This window comes from Canis lupus, chromosome 22 (genome assembly GCF_048164855.1).
Source record: "Canis lupus baileyi chromosome 22, mCanLup2.hap1, whole genome shotgun sequence".
Taxonomy (NCBI): domain Eukaryota; kingdom Metazoa; phylum Chordata; class Mammalia; order Carnivora; family Canidae; genus Canis; species Canis lupus.
In genome coordinates this window covers 28,271,619-28,287,289 of record NC_132859.1, presented here as the reverse complement: position 1 = coordinate 28,287,289, position 15,671 = coordinate 28,271,619, and the positions used below count along the sequence as shown (strand labels likewise).

Here is a 15,671-nt window from a genome sequence, read left to right as displayed (position 1 = left end):
AAACAAGTCAATATGATTAAACACATTTTACAGATGAGAAAACTGAAAGCATAGATTGGTGAAGTGATCTGCTGAGAGCTCTAACAAAGGTCACAGTGGAGGAGGGGGCCAGAACTCAGTGTCCTGATACTGGTGGCACACATCACTTGTCATCGGTTACTTGGCCTCACTTTTGTTTTAGAAAGAGGAAAAAAGCCTATGGTCCATTAACCCAGCATAGAGCCCTGGGACAAGGTGTGTTCTTCCCCCTTGCCCCTCCCGCAGTCTCAATTCTCTATTGCTTTTGCAAACTCGGCTCCTTACCCCCACCTCCTGCTGCCCTCACCTCTCAGAAGAGAGGGGAATAAATGCGGGCTCACTGGAGATAAGGTGAAATCAATATTATGGCTGATTGTATATGCGTGTATGCAACAGAGAGGCTGTGAATGTGTATGTGTGTGCATGACAATGAGTGTGTGAGACAGTGTGTGTGTACGTGTGAGTGTGCATGAGACACTGAGACAGAGTGTCAGAGAGTGTGAGAGAATATGTGTGAGAGATAGAAAGTGTGTGAGTGTGTATGGGAGTGTGTGTGAGTGGATTATGAGAGAGTGTGTATGTGAGAGATTGTGTAAGACAGAGAGGGACTGTGCATACGTTCATTCAATACCTAAAAGGATAGCTCACATTTCTAAATTTTCAAATAAGACAGGACACTTTTAGGATTACAGTTATCATTGTACCAAAATAACACGAAGACCAGAATGCTGTGCTAATTTTTGTTAAAGGCAAAGGAGAAATCCCCTACAAACTTTGAAAGTTTTAGTGCTTGAAGAAAGGCTACCAGAGCTCCAGATGAGAGGCTGGAGTTTCATTTTGCCCCAGCTAAACCCCTCCCAGGATGACATTCGAAGGTTGGTAAAAGTCAAAGCAGTCTGCTTGGGCCTGCCTTCCCGCAATGTCCCCTGCAGCCTGCCACATCCTCTCCCCACTGCGCAGGCCTTTGGGGAATGAGCGTGTTTGTGATGGCTTGGAAATGACGGTAGAGCTGCTCGTGGATGAGTGCTGGGTATCAGGCTGGCAGAGAGAGCACCCTGGCGTAAAGGAGAGTTTGCATCTGCAGAGATGGTGAGCGAGGCCTGCACTCCTGGATGTGCAGCTTGCCCTGAAAGCAAACTGCATGTGCTTTTCTTCATTCTTTGGCTCCAGGCACCTTGACTGGGACTCACCCTTTTTTCAACAGACTTGTTACACATAACCTTGTCTTACCCTGCTTGAATTTTGACCTGGCCATCACTGACATTTTCACGAATGTTCTAAATCTAGCCTGATTTTTTATCTTCCAGTGAGTAAGCATATTCACATTCCAGAAGGTCTCTCTTCTCAAGTCACTGGAGGACCAGCCCCCAAATTCCCTACCCTGACGATGTCTTGAGTTCACTTTGCCACGGCCTTTCCAAGACACCGCGTGAGTAACCACACCAGACCAACTGTCCAGCTGTTTTTGGGTGCCATTGTGCATGGTGACCACAGTGATGCACAGGCTGAGTCTTCCACTTGGTCCAACATGCTCTGTCTGCCCTGTGCGGTTCATAATAATACCTGTCATGACTACTGATAATAACAGTAACTCTCTGAACAAAGCAAGAATCTCTCCAATGATGATTATGAGAATCCTAAGAATTCTAAACTAAAATAATAACATAATTTCAGATTTTAATCCTAACAGGCTGGAAATGAAATGTGGGCCTAGAAGTTGGGGGAACTGAGGCACAGTCTGCATCGTGGTTACCAAACCATTATTTCTTCCTCATATTGGAAATCAGGTCGAGAGCAGAAGTAAGACTACTGTTGTGACAGAACTTTGGTGACAACAGAACATTTTTACTTTATCAGAAGCAGTTTTCAGAAGATTCACTATATTGAAATGTTTTTTAAAAATCCCTACAGTTTGCTGTTAGGGCAGGGAAAACGGAAGAGGTGTTAAAGTCACAGGAGGGCAGGTGAGATTAAACAGAAGGTGTACTTGAAAATGTCACATTTCTTCTTCCATGCTTAGGAAGTGACCTGCACCATTTGCATGTACTCTTCCTTTAAAATAATCACATAAGTAACTACATCAACTTAATACAGTAAATAATGTTAATTTAGGTTTGAAAAATAATTCTAGCTCCTTTTTTTTTTACTTCCCAACATATGATACTATACAAAACACAAACTGGATAATGCCAGTTAACAGCCTTAAAAAGGTCAAAACAGATACACTCTAAAAATGCTAAATGACTTTTAAGGGCATATTAAATTCCTACTTTTGTCATTCTTACTCCTTGTTTTCCTTCTCCTCTTGTGGCAGAGGTATTAAGACAGACTAAATGGTAAAAAAAAATTTTTAAAAATCAGTATGGAGGAATTCGCTAACCCAAGAGCCTGGATAAAGGATGAAATATAGAAACTAGTTGTGAACACACACACGATTTTACAGTATGCTTTTTGCTTCCTCAAGAAAATCTGATTTTCTAAAATGTCTCCCTATGCTGTTTGTTCTCCGTTTTCAACTCGTAAGGATGCATACTTGTCTTTCTTGCCTTTAAATCTTTAACAGTCATTCCTAAACAGACGAGAGTCATTTAAGAAACAGAGTGCAGATTTCAGAATTCCATTTGCCAAGACATTCTGATTTAGTACACTTGGGATTGGGCACATTGTTTTTCACAAGCACATCTGGGGGCAGGGGGACCAGGAACTTCTACTTCGAGAAACACGTTGGCCTAGGACCAAAACAAAGACACCTCAAGTCTTCAGCAGGCCGGGAACTGATGGAGACAAACTTCAGTGGACCCTAGAGAATGAACTAATTAACAACTCCAAATATGTCACATGTTCATCTTCTAATGATATGTGTAATTAGAAACCATGATATGGGGCAACTGGGTGGTTCAGTTGGTTAAGTGACGGACTCTTTCTTGGCTCAGTCTTGATCTCAGAGTAATGAGTTCGAGAACTGCATTGGGCTCCAGGTGCTGGAGCCAACTTCAGCAAATCAAAGCAAAACCACTGTGACTATTGACACTCTTTTAATAAAAGGGAATACAGAGTCTACAACCCCAGGAATAAAAGTCATAGACAAAAAAAGATCATGTACATAGGGTAGCTAGGTTTGAGAATATCATTTTTTTTTAAAAAAATTATCTTTCCAAGTCTGGGATTTATGAATCCTTAACTAGTTTTTACCAATTACTTTCCATCAAGATTTATGAGGTGGAATTATTTCCAGTAAACATGCCTGGAAAGAGGTATTTAATGCCAAAGAACAGTTTTTCCTCAGTCCCTATAAGGCCTTTCTCTTAGAAACAGGAAAGGGCTTTCTCTTGCAAAGATGAATGTTGTTCAAAGGATTCATGTTTTGCCTCATTTCAAAACTCATACTGAATTTGGCAAAATGCGATACCCATGGAAGGGAAAGAAATTTATATTATAGTCGATAGCATAGAATGTCTTTCTGAAATTATTTGAGTAATGCACACTCATATTATTCTTTAAAGACTCTTTAATGAGGCATTTCCCAGGAAATTTTGATGATAATCTGGGGAGGACTGATTGGTAGTATTTACGTACTTGTGAGGGACCACAAAGTTACATTCGTGTGAATGAGTTACTTCCTATTAAATAAATGACTCTTCTTTCACATGTGTAATAATACTTAAACTTCACTTTTTTTCCCTCCGCTCTCCCAAAGAAGTTTCTTTCTCTCCTGTCATTTGTTGTTGTTGTGGTGAAGTTATTTTTCTTGACGAGTTCCACCTACTCACTGTTAACCCGAAGGTCTTTTCCACTGTAGACACGCTGTGAATGCGCAAAAAGGAAGCTTGTTATCGCAAGATCAGCAACTCAAATTACAATGTGATCAGAAGTGACATCACTGTGTGGTTTCATTAATGATATTAGAGGAGAACAAACTAATTTCAGTTATTCTCTTCTTGTCGCAAGGCTATGCACCTTGCCTTTGCTCCCATTCTCCCATCCCTCCCTGAATTTGCATCAGGAATCTCTTCTCAGGATCCCTTTTCCTTCTTTTCTCCCCCACTCCGTTGTGAGTGTGCGAATCTCCTCATTCAGCTCGTGTAGAGCAGAGCAGAAACAAAACAAAACAAAGCACATTAACACTATTGACCTGATAACTTTCTTTTCCCAGAATAAGATCTGAAGAGAATTCAAGAAAACCACAGATACTAGAACTGATGAAGTCTACTTCCTGTGAATTCGTGTGGCTTGCTCATCAAGTCATATCCCTTTTTTAATTCTTATTCTTTATTCTGTAGTCACAGTGTTTCTGCAGTTGTCTGTGGACCCTGCTTACCACAAACCATGATTGTCATATGTGAGAACCTTGGCCCAGTTCTAGTCCTAGAGCAACAAAGACCTGTAACCTGGACTGCCTTTTCACCTATGCTCCATTGGGCTCTCAGTGGTAGTGAAACTGGTTGGTTTGAAACAGAGTGTGCTCAGGGGGGAATCTGCCTTTGCTTGAGTCAGTCACTCTCTGCTTTACTTTTCCAGTGATGAAATTCTCTGCGCATGTGTGTGTTTCAGTGGATGGGAGTCTCTGGGGGAAAAAGTGACATGTGGGAGAAATAAGGGTTCTGTACTCTCATAGTAGAGGGGTTTGGAATGCCAAGAAGGGAGTCTGAATGTTGGGCTGTCTTCTGGCTTCTGAGTTGGTTTAGGGAGCCTATAGGAGGTCATCAGACCAACAACCATGGCCAAGTCATTTAGCCTCTCCTGGCTTCATTTCTCTTAAGCCTAAACATAGTTTCTCAACCTTGTCACTATTGACTTTTTGGGACAGATAATTCTTGTACTCTCTGTAGGATGTTTGGTGGCATCCCTGGCCTCTACCCACTAGATGCCAGTAGTTTACCCACCCACCCCCATTGTGACAGTCTCCAGATACTGCCGATATCCTTTAAAGAAGGAGGAGAGGGCAAAGTTGTCCTCTATGGAGAACCAATGGCCTAAATCAAAGCAGTCAAAATTTATGATAACTTTCTGTTCTAAGGTTCCACGAGTATAGCATTCCATGACTCTAGATCCATAGCTGACTTGTTGATGCAAAAGATCTTTTTTTTCAACTCTAATGGCTAAATATGTTTATATCATTGACCCAAATTGAGATTTAGCCTCAAATATTTGTCAAGAGCTTATCTTGTGGTGTAACAATAGGGGGCAGCATTTGTTGACCACCTACTGTGCTGAGCACTTTCAGTGAGACCCTCACTTATGGGTAAAGGTTGAAGGAAGTATAATTATTAGCTCCAACTTAGAGAGAAGGCAAACTAAGGTGTAGGGACATTGAACAACTTGCCCAGGATCTCACTGCTAGTAAATGGGAGAACTCAGATCTATCTGCCCTAAAATTGCTGATTTTTGCCATTATTTTATATTCCTTACTGCGGTATTTTGCCAGGCATTTTTTAAGCTTTTAATATCAACAGATTGACTCCTTTTCTCATGGTATCTATAAAGAGGTATAATCATTATCCTCATTTAATTTTTTTTCCTGTGGGAAAAAGGAAAAGGGCAGAAAGAGGTTATGTAACTTGTCCCAGGTCACACAACTAGTAGGTGATAAAGCTAAGATATCAACTCAGTTGGCGATCCCAGACACTACACCCTGTTGCCTTTCAACGTAAAAGGCTGCAGTACTAGATCTCTATAGCCTATGAGTCAATGCCAGTGAGTATTCCTTTGGTGTTGTTCAATTTTCAGTGAGACTTTGGAAATGGTGGGAAATGTCATCAATCTCTTTTCTGTAAAGGAGTTGGTGCTATGGAATAACACTGAAATTATAGTTGTTTTAATAAGAAAGTTTTTTAATGCATTGTTACATAAACGAAGAGATTTGACCTACGCTCCTCCCGCTCAATCAAAGGATGAGACGTTTGGAACACCTTCAGTGGCAATGCTATCCAAAATCTGACCAAGAGCCACCCAGCTACGCTCTCGTCATACCTTGGTAAGCACTCCCATGGCCTGCACTCACATGCTGGGGATACAAAACATAGGATTCCTGAAAGGTTCAAATACTGGTAGTAAGGGAAGTCCCCACTAATGACATGTATAGAGGGACAGAAGAATCAAGATACAAGAGTAAATTTTTCTAACTTGGAAAAAGCCTGGCCAGGACAATCTTTCAAAAGAAGGAGACCCTTGAGTGATTGTCAAGGGTCATGAGACGTCCCAGTTGGAGAGACAAGTATTGTGGTGTGAAGAGAGGTAGCAATTTCAGAGAAAGGGATCTTACCAATCATGGCTGAAGGAAGAGGACTGCAGAAAATAAGAGAAGGCCCCTGCCTCCCCCCTCCAAAAAAATAGATTAAGGTAAGAACGAGCCTTGAATTCATCCCTGGATGACTGGGTTGGTTGGTTGGTTGGTTGGTTTGTTCATTTATTTATTTATTTATTTTCGGGAGGTGACATGGACTCATCCAAGAGTCTTAAGCAAAGCAGTGGCAGAATCTAAAACTTGTGCTTGAAAGTACTGCTGTTCACCTGTGTAGAAAATGGCTCCATGGTTTAGAGCCTGCCTTTGGCCCAGGGCATGACCCTGGAGACCCGGGATTGAGTCCTACATTGGGCTCCCTGCTTGGAGTCTGCTTCTCCCTCTGCCTCTGCCTCTGTCTCTGCCTTTCTCTCTCTCTCTCTCTGTCTCATGAATAAAAAAAAAAAAAAAAAAAAAAAATGGAGTTGACATGTATCCAGGCATCCAGGCATCCAGGTATCCAAGCATTTTACCATTGGACAGCCACATTTTTCTTCTTGGAGTCTACAGACAAACATGATGAACTCATACAAAGCCAAGTCCCAATTTGGCCCGGATTTTTCTGCCTCTGCTCTACCTGGGGGCTAATTAAACTATCCTACGGGAGTCCCCCTGGGACACATTTCTTTGAGCAATAGGGTCTAGGGAATGCAGTTACAGCTTAACCTTCTTTTCCCACAAAAGAAGTCTCCTGAGTTTAACTGGTCTAAAAACTCATGGTGTGGGTGGAAGTAAATGCAGGCAGCGCCAACGGCATTAATATTTTATGCCTATAAGGCAGTTTTGTAGCCCAGGTTCTCCAAGCTTTAAAAAAACATGCATTTTTAAAGTCTCTCTCTCTCTCTCTCTCTCTCTCTCTATGTGGTGGAGACATGGGAAATTAGAGGTAATGATTGAACTTGCTGTGGCCTCAGTCTCAACACAGAACCTGGAATTGGACCCCTCTCTCCATCTTGTGCTGCTTCCTAGACCAGAGACGAATCCACACTGGGTGGAGTTGATCCCCTGACTAGAGAAGTTGAATATTCTGAAAGAGATGTTCTAAATGCTTAGATCTTTATGCCAACATAGGTAAGTAGCTGTGTTGGGATCGTATTCCCACCTCAGGGGCTACAAAGGAGTAGGAAAGGAATCCACATGATCCACACAAATAAACAAGGCCAGTGTAAAAATGCCAGCCATTACATGAGGAGAAGTGGTTTCATAAGCTCCCCATCTGGGTTTCCTTCCCACCTTGCAACGACCATCAGGCAGGAGGGAAAAGTCACATGGAAATACATTTACTTCTTAAACTAGCCATGATCATGTCAGAAGTCAACGAAAAAGACATACAATGCCTGAGAATTTCTAAAGTATGCAGACTTAATGACAACCTCTTTTGCTGATAATGCAAGTAGATTTTCTCACTGTCAACTGCAAGAACCCTACCAAGTTCTTTTCCACACCATAACTCCTGATAGAGCTAATATGCTGCTCTACCCAGAACTATGGCTCACTTAATTTATATGTGGCTTTCTTTTTCCTGCAAAAGTCACATGAAGAGGGGCCCTGCAATTATGCAGCTGGAAGTGGGTCCTGGCAGTTCAGTCACAACTGGACCCTCTACTCCATTTGATTGAACCCTAACTTGTCTTACCTTAGTCTTGTGGTCCAAAGGAATGTAAGCAATGTGTAACTTCCTTCCCACAACTGTGTCTTATCTTTCCCAAGGTCCTCCAGAATCCTCCTGAATTCTCTGACTTAACATGTTGTCTACTAAGTATGCTACCATGATGGATCATTTTCTAATCAATAGATCCAATACACTATACTAGGAAAGAGGAACTTAGAAAGGAAAAGGCACAATCTTGCTCCCAGCTGTCATTTTCTAAAAGTCAGTGGGTACAATTGCTCTACCTGGGACTTTAGGTCACTGAAGCCATTCCCCACAGATTCTATGGCCCTCAGCCAAGCAAGTAGTCCTTTTGCCTACCCCTGTTCTTTCCCTGGGAATGATGGGGTAAAGAATGGGGAAACCAGGGTAAAAGTTTTATTTCCTGCTAGGATAACAAACACCTCTTCATAGCTGGTACAGAAATTCCATTCTGGTTGTGGGATGTGTATATCAATAAGACATTTGGATAAACTACAGTTATTATTTCCAGAGGGAGTGAAGCCTATTGAGCTCTATCAGTAACCAAATGAGTGATTTTTAAACAAAGCAATCACGTTAGCTTTCTGGGCCTACATTTTTCTCACTTGAAATGAAGGGGTTAGCCTAGAAAATGAGCTGTAAGGCAAAGAGTCATGCTTCCAGCCATCCATACTGCTCTACTGGCTTTAACATTTTGGGGTTATGGGTTCCTTTGAGAATCTAACAAAAATTGTGGGGAAAAAGGTAATATTTCAGAAATTTTGGAAATAATCCAGGGGACTCTCAGATGTTTTTGACTCTCCTAACCTCAATCCATTTCCCTACTCCAGAAATCTCTCCCCTATTGCCCTGTAAGAAGGGGAAATTTTTAAATTTTTAAGGTGCTCACAATGGGCATACAATAGGTACTCAGAAATGTTCCTTGAGGGAGTGAATGAATTAAATCTATCCCATGATCTACATAATCTCTATTTTCATAAATGCAATATATCCCTCAAAATAATTTATTAAATATCCACTTGCATTTATTATTATCTGCAAACCAAATAGCATTATTAAATTTTAAGGACTGGTTCATACTCCATAGAAGCTAGATTACAATTGTAGAGAAGTGAGAATGATCCAGAAACCCATCAGTCACTCCACTAATTACCAGAAGTCGCTTCAGCTGCTTGAACTGGCATGTATTCACTCCTCAAGTTCCATATTTATTCAGAGAGGATGGTCTCCCCAAAGAGAGGAAAGCATTTTTAAATTCAAGCATATCTGAGCAGATTCCCTCAAGAACCCCAAATGAAATCTCCACTCAAGTTTGGTACAGATTTCTGGAAGTTTTATAATGATATCTAACTCATTCAAATTAATTGGTCCTTACCAGGAGACTATGACATCTTCTTATTTATTTTCCTATTGTTTTTATTACCTTATTATTTTTATTACCTTTATTACTTTGAATAATCGTAATGGAATCCAGTATCAGTTGAGGAAAAAAGTGTAAACCTCCTAAAATATTCAGCACAAGTAATAAGGAATCAGAGGTTTTGCCCATGGATTAAAAATCGACTGTCACTGTAGCATCTGATTGTACTTATGATCCTGTTTATAGACAGGTGGTTTGGGTGGAAAATTCTACTTTTTATTTTTTATTTTTTTAGCAGTACCAATAATACCAGCTAAATACTACCTTGATTTCTCATTACCAAAGCTTGGCTTTTGACTCATCTCAGAATAATCTGGCATAATTTGTGTATTATATGGCTGCACTCCAAATTCTCTCTGCCTGGTGTAGTGTGGTAAGCTAATCCAAAACATCTGTCCTGCACTTTGTGCTCAAAATCCCTAAAAGCGGATATAGAATAATGGAAAATAGATCTTCCTTTTGTGCTTTAGCTATTCAAAACTAGGCCCTTAAACAAACATTCAGAAACAAATTTGTCTTCTATTAAATGGATTCCAAATACATGTTGAAATAAATAAGTGTGCCCTCTCCAGGACCCACAAAGCTGGAAACAGTCTAGTCAGCCAATCCATCTTCCAGTTTCACTAAATTCTCATTATTCAGAAGATACTGGTAGTGGTTGGCTTGAATTGTGCCCCTCATGAGTGAGCCCCTGGTATTCATGCCCTTGTATATTCGTGTTTCTCCCACATTAACTCTATGCTTCTACATGTGACCTGTTTTGGCCAATGGGACCTTAGCAAGCTTGATGCAAGCAGGGGGTTTGAAAAGTGCTTACAAACTGAATCTTATCCTCTTGGAATATCCCATCTTGGAAGCCCATTGTTGTTCTGAAAGTCGCTTGATCTGACTTCTGATTGATGAGTGGCCATGTAGAGAAAGACCCTGGAAGAGGAGAGATTGTCTTAGAAGTCCCAAACTCCAGCAGAGCTACCTGAGCTGAATGCAGCCAAATGAGTGACCTCAGTTCTACCACACAGATTAGGAAACTGCCCAGCTGAGCCCGGTCAACCCACAGAATCATGAATAATAACAAATAATAATGAATCATTGTGTTTTAAACTTCAGGGTAAAGATGTAAAGAATTATAAGGTTATATGGTTTTAACCACACATTTCAGTTAATGCAATAAATGCAAAAATTCAGTTAAGGCAAGAAATCATGCATATATGTATATATTTTTAAAAAGATATAATATCTATATTACAAGATACAATTATGATATGAATGACTCTTCTTGTTGTTGTTTTTATTATTTGTATAGACATCAAACTTTAATGCCCAGAGTAGACAGGAAAGACAAATTGTCAAGTGTAGATTGTGTTGAATGAACATCTTTTTTCCAAAAGTATTTTTCTCTGTATTTATACTCAAATTAAATAAAAGCATTGATTAATACTTACAAAATTCTGAAATATTAAGAGATAAATGTTTATTAATTGGCCATGCTGAAGGCAAAAGACATTAAGTATACAAATACTTAAGTACTTAAATGTTAAAATTGAGCTGCAAACTGAAGTATATCATATTACTTTGAAAACTTGCTTTTCCCATTGAAGGACCATACACCTAAACTATTTTTTTTGGTCTCCACCAAACTGATTAATTTAGCTGATTAATCGGGTACTTTTTTCTACTTTTGTTCGAACTTAATTAAAAACTAATCGATTATTAAATTTTATCTAGTATTCGTTTCAATAATAACTAACACTTATTCTCTGATTATTAAGTGTTAGGAATTCTGCTTATACCTTTGCATAGATTAACTGATCATCACAACCTGCAAAGTGGATGGAGTATTCTTCCTACATTTGGAGGAGAAACACAAAGATCAGAAGGAAATTTTCCAAAGTCAGAAAGCATATATGTGACAGAGCCACTTCCAAGTGGTTGGTTTGGAAGTCTCTGTTCCTACAATTCTCAAAGCCGGGGGGCAGAAAACTTTTTCTATAAAGGACTAGAGATTAGTAAATATTTTTAGTTGTGCAGTTCATACAACCCAAGGCTGCATTTACAGCACAAAAGCAGTCAAAGGCAATAAATAAATGAATAGGGTATGCCTGTGTTCCAATAAAATTTTATTTATAAAGACAAGTTTTGGGTTGTATTTAGCTTGCACCTACAGTTTTAAAACTTTGGCCGTTGTTTGCACAGATTCCCAAACCAATAATGATCAAATCTGAGCTCAAATTAGAATCACTTGGAGGGCTTTTTAAAACAGATTTGTGGGCCCTCTCTAAGAGCTTCTGGTTCAGTAGATCAAGGATATGTCCAAGAATTTGCATTTCTGTCAAATTCCAATGTTGCTAGCACAGGGCACACACTTTGAGAACCACTGTTATAAGTATACAGGACTTCAGTTGCTGACTTTAAGATAGAACACTATTCTGAAAACCTAAATCTATCTTGCTACATTTTTGGTGAATGCAAGCACCCTGAAATGATCATTTTAATCAAATTCTTGTCTTTGTTTCCTCCTTCTCTTTTATTGTGGGTCCATGAGGAGGTGGTGTGCATCAGAATCTGGAGGGAGGAGTGATAAGGAGAGTTATAGTGAATGTTGAACATAGATCGATGGTGCCTGTCTCTACCACCTACTCCATCCCTTTGTGCCTGTCCCTTCTCCATCTTTTGAAGATGAAACGTTTGTGACAAATTTTAATCTTGTCTTAGACAAGACTCAGACATATGCACACATAGCCACATATTTGCGTATGATATTTGATGTGAACTTTGAAGGTTATGGACTTAGGATAACATACCCTTACAGAATAACCAACTGAGCTTTCTACAGAGGTGATAAAATGCAATAAGTTATGCCAGAGTGAACCAAGAGATGGGAGAAATGGTGATTTTTCCAAGTGTTTTACTGGGCGTAAATGTGGAAGAAAAAGAACATTCACGGCACACAATCTCGGAGCCAGGTACTGGCCTTCCACGGAATTAGCATTCGTCATTTCTTCATGTTTCACAATGATGCTATAGTTTAGAAGATCTCATCACAGGGTAATTAAAAACAAAGACTCCTGAGTCATAACACCCATGAGTGAATTCCAGGTCTTTATTTACTGTATCTGTGATCTTGGGCATGATTTTACCCTCTCTTCTCTTCCTTCATAAAAGAGGATGTTAATTGAATCTCCTTTTTTTTCTTTTTTAAGACTTATGTATTTCTTTATTTGAGAGAGAGAGAGCATAGAGAGGGAGAGGGAGAAGCAGAATCCCTGATGAACAAGAAACCTGACTTGAGACTTGATCCAGCACTCTGGGATCTGAGCCAAAGGCAGATGCTTAACCGACTGAGCCACCCCGGCACCCCTTGATTGTATCTCCTTTAAAGATTATGTGAGGACTAAACGAGTTACTATGTGGACAGAGACTGATCACATGGTAAATAGTTATTAAAATGCCCATACTGTTGAATACATTTTATAATTAAGGAGGCTGAGTGTGAGAGAGATGGGCTGATGCATTCAGGGTGATTTTACATGTGTACGAATCACCAAAACAAGCTTTGAACCTGGCTGTGGCTGATTCCAAAGCTTTGGCGCCTGAGAGAATGGAAACACAAGCCAAATAAAAGGAGCATCCAATCCCTTTTAACAGGACAACAGGCTCGGGAACACACACCAAAAAATAATCCCAGTATCCAGAAACACAGAGAACTGTGCAGGTATACAGCTTTAGAGAGGAATAGGCTTCTGGGAGGGTGGGAGAGAAGGAAGAGTTGAGGTAGAGCCATGTCTGTGTGAGATGAGGAGAGAGCGTTGTGGTACAAAGTTATAAACGACTGCCTTGGATGTAAGAAAGGCCATTGGAGGCAAGAGAATGTTCCTGTGGCAAAATTAAGTCCACAAACTTAGGAGGACCTCCTCACAAACACAAACACATACCCAGAGAAACACACCACAAATAAAAAGAAAGAAAATCCCCAAATTAAAATAAAAGCCAAACAAATTATTTATTCAAACATTGTATAGAAAATATTGTCAAAATAACTTCTATTCCTCAATAATGATAAACGGGGAAAAAAATCATTATTCCTTCATCATTGTTTCTCCCAGACTCCAGTTATTTAGCTAAGTAGGGCAGAGGAGCTAAGGAGGGCCTGAGGTAGCTGGGAAAATATTAAGGAAAAAAATATTTGTGAAAATAACTTTACAAGCCCTTCTGTTTTCCAACAAGGGGCATATCTGTCCCCAGAGCCTTGCAGCTGTGCCTCGCACAGAGCGAGCTATTAGGTTTACAGCTCCCAGAAAATAGCTTCACACAGTTCTGATTGCACAGGGCCCTCTGAGGTCTTGCTGCAGGTTTGGTTTGGTTTCACAGTGATTTTATATTTCCTGTTCAAGGTTTTATTAGTTTTATATAGATACATAAGCATGAGGGGTCAAGGGGAAAGGCAGAAACACAAGACAATGGAATGGAATTTTTAAGCTGTAACAAGAGTTTAAGGGAATAAGATGTGGGAGGTTGGTGCAGGAGTCTGGACATTCAGGCCCAGATCCAAGCAAGGTCTGGTGCCAAAAATCCAGGCAGAGTGGACCCATTGCATCTCCCAACTTGTGCTCCCTTCCCTTACTTCTAGGTATGGGGATTCTCTTGCCAAAGCCGTTTTATTGTTGTAGATGTAGAGACCAAAGTTATTATAAGTCTAATTCAGCTGGTGATTAAGAGCATGGGCTCAGGAACCAAATTGCCTAAGTGTGAGTCCAGCCTCTCCACATGTAGCCATGTGATCTGGGATGCTAGTGTCCTCGTTCCTCATCTGAGAAGTGAAGACAACTGTAAAACTTAACCCACATAGTTGTATGTGCATATGAGTCTTATATATTTATGTATTTATTTTTAAAGATTGTATTTATTTATTCATGAAAGACATAGAGAGAGAGAGGCAGAGACACAGGCAGAGGGAGAAGCAGGCTCCATGCAGGGAGCCTGATGTGGGACTCGATCCCGGGACTCCATAATTACACTCCAGGCTGAAGGCAAGCACTAAACCACTGAGCCACCCAGGTGTCCCATAAGTCTCATTTAATAATAAATGAGAATCAAGGGGAAAATATGGTAAGTGAAAAATCTGATACATACACACACATATATATATTTAGAGAAGTACCAGGCATATAGTAAATGAGGTATATAATAAATTATGTAATAAAATACTTAAGACAGTACTGCCATAGTCTCAATAAGTATTATCTCTCAGTATTATGTTTATTTTTATTATCAATTTTATTTTAATGAAATGTTGATTTCCACAACTAATTAGTTTCAGGTCAATTTCCTTAAGTGTTGCCATATATGCTTCTAGTCTATTGCACTTGAATCATGGTTGAACCATACAGGTAAGCTTCAGATAATGAAGACTAATGGATGTATATTTATCTGTGGTCAACAACTCAATACCTTTAAATGTGAAGAAGTGTAGTCTAGAGCCCCACTAGGTGTGGAGCCCCCAGTTGGGACCTGACATCATGACCTGAGCTGAAATCAAGAGTTGTACACTCAACTGACTAAGCCATCCAGGCGCCCCTCAAGTGATACTTTATAAAATTCACTCATTTTTCTTCCCCTGTCAGCTTGCCAAGTGAGTGCTGAAGATGTGTAAGAACTGGAGGACATGTATTCAGGAATATAAAGGGTGATTGAGGCAAAACACTCCTGCTCTCAAAGGACTTACCACCTAATGGCGCAGAATGAGACACATGCCCACAAATCAATGCCATCCAAGATAGCAAGGAGAAAATAAAAGTGTTCAGAGGAGAGAGAGCCATTCCCTCAACCTGAAGAAATCAGGCCAAGTAATACACTTAACGTTGTTTTGCCACAATTTGTCCCTCCACAAAATGGAACTAAATTTCTTGCCACCTGGCTCTTAAGACTATGTTAAGGGCATAATGAGCCCATTAAAATAAAAGTGTTTTTGCAAGCAATATCCTACGTAATTGCTATTAATATCAGCAATAAAATCAGTATTCTGGTTATGAGTAGGTAGGTAATCCATTTGGGGTGATTCTACTTATTATTCTGTGTAATTCTTAGCATCAAACTGTCAATATAAGAGAAACAAAATGGCTCTCTTGGCTGACTTCACAACCAACGAGCCAATGCTCTTTGACATTGGGGCAAGAGGACCACATGTCGCTCTGTCTTCAGTTCATAGGCAGCATGGTAGAGGTGCAGAAAAAAAAAAAAAGCTCCATCTCTGTCTCTCAGTCCACCATCCTGGGTTATTAACTAGAAGGGGTTAAAGGGTAAGAAAAGGGAATCTTCTGGAG

The 15,671-nt window shown here is 40.0% G+C and overlaps 1 long non-coding RNA gene across 5 annotated transcripts; it reads left to right on the top strand.

Moving 5' to 3' along the window:
- The first annotated feature begins 290 nt into the window (after window positions 1-290).
- LOC140614089 (uncharacterized) lies at window positions 291-15,326 on the top strand. 5 transcript variants are annotated; one of them, XR_012014985.1, is made up of 5 exons: window positions 951-1,107; window positions 1,326-1,447; window positions 5,909-5,992; window positions 7,169-7,369; window positions 14,973-15,326. It is a non-coding gene; the product is annotated as an uncharacterized lncRNA (long non-coding RNA). The 5 variants fall into 5 exon arrangements; XR_012014988.1 differs by having other exon boundaries at window positions 5,875-5,992; XR_012014989.1 differs by lacking the exon at window positions 951-1,107 and adding an exon at window positions 291-369 and having other exon boundaries at window positions 5,909-7,369.
- Window positions 15,327-15,671: the final 345 nt, after the last annotated feature.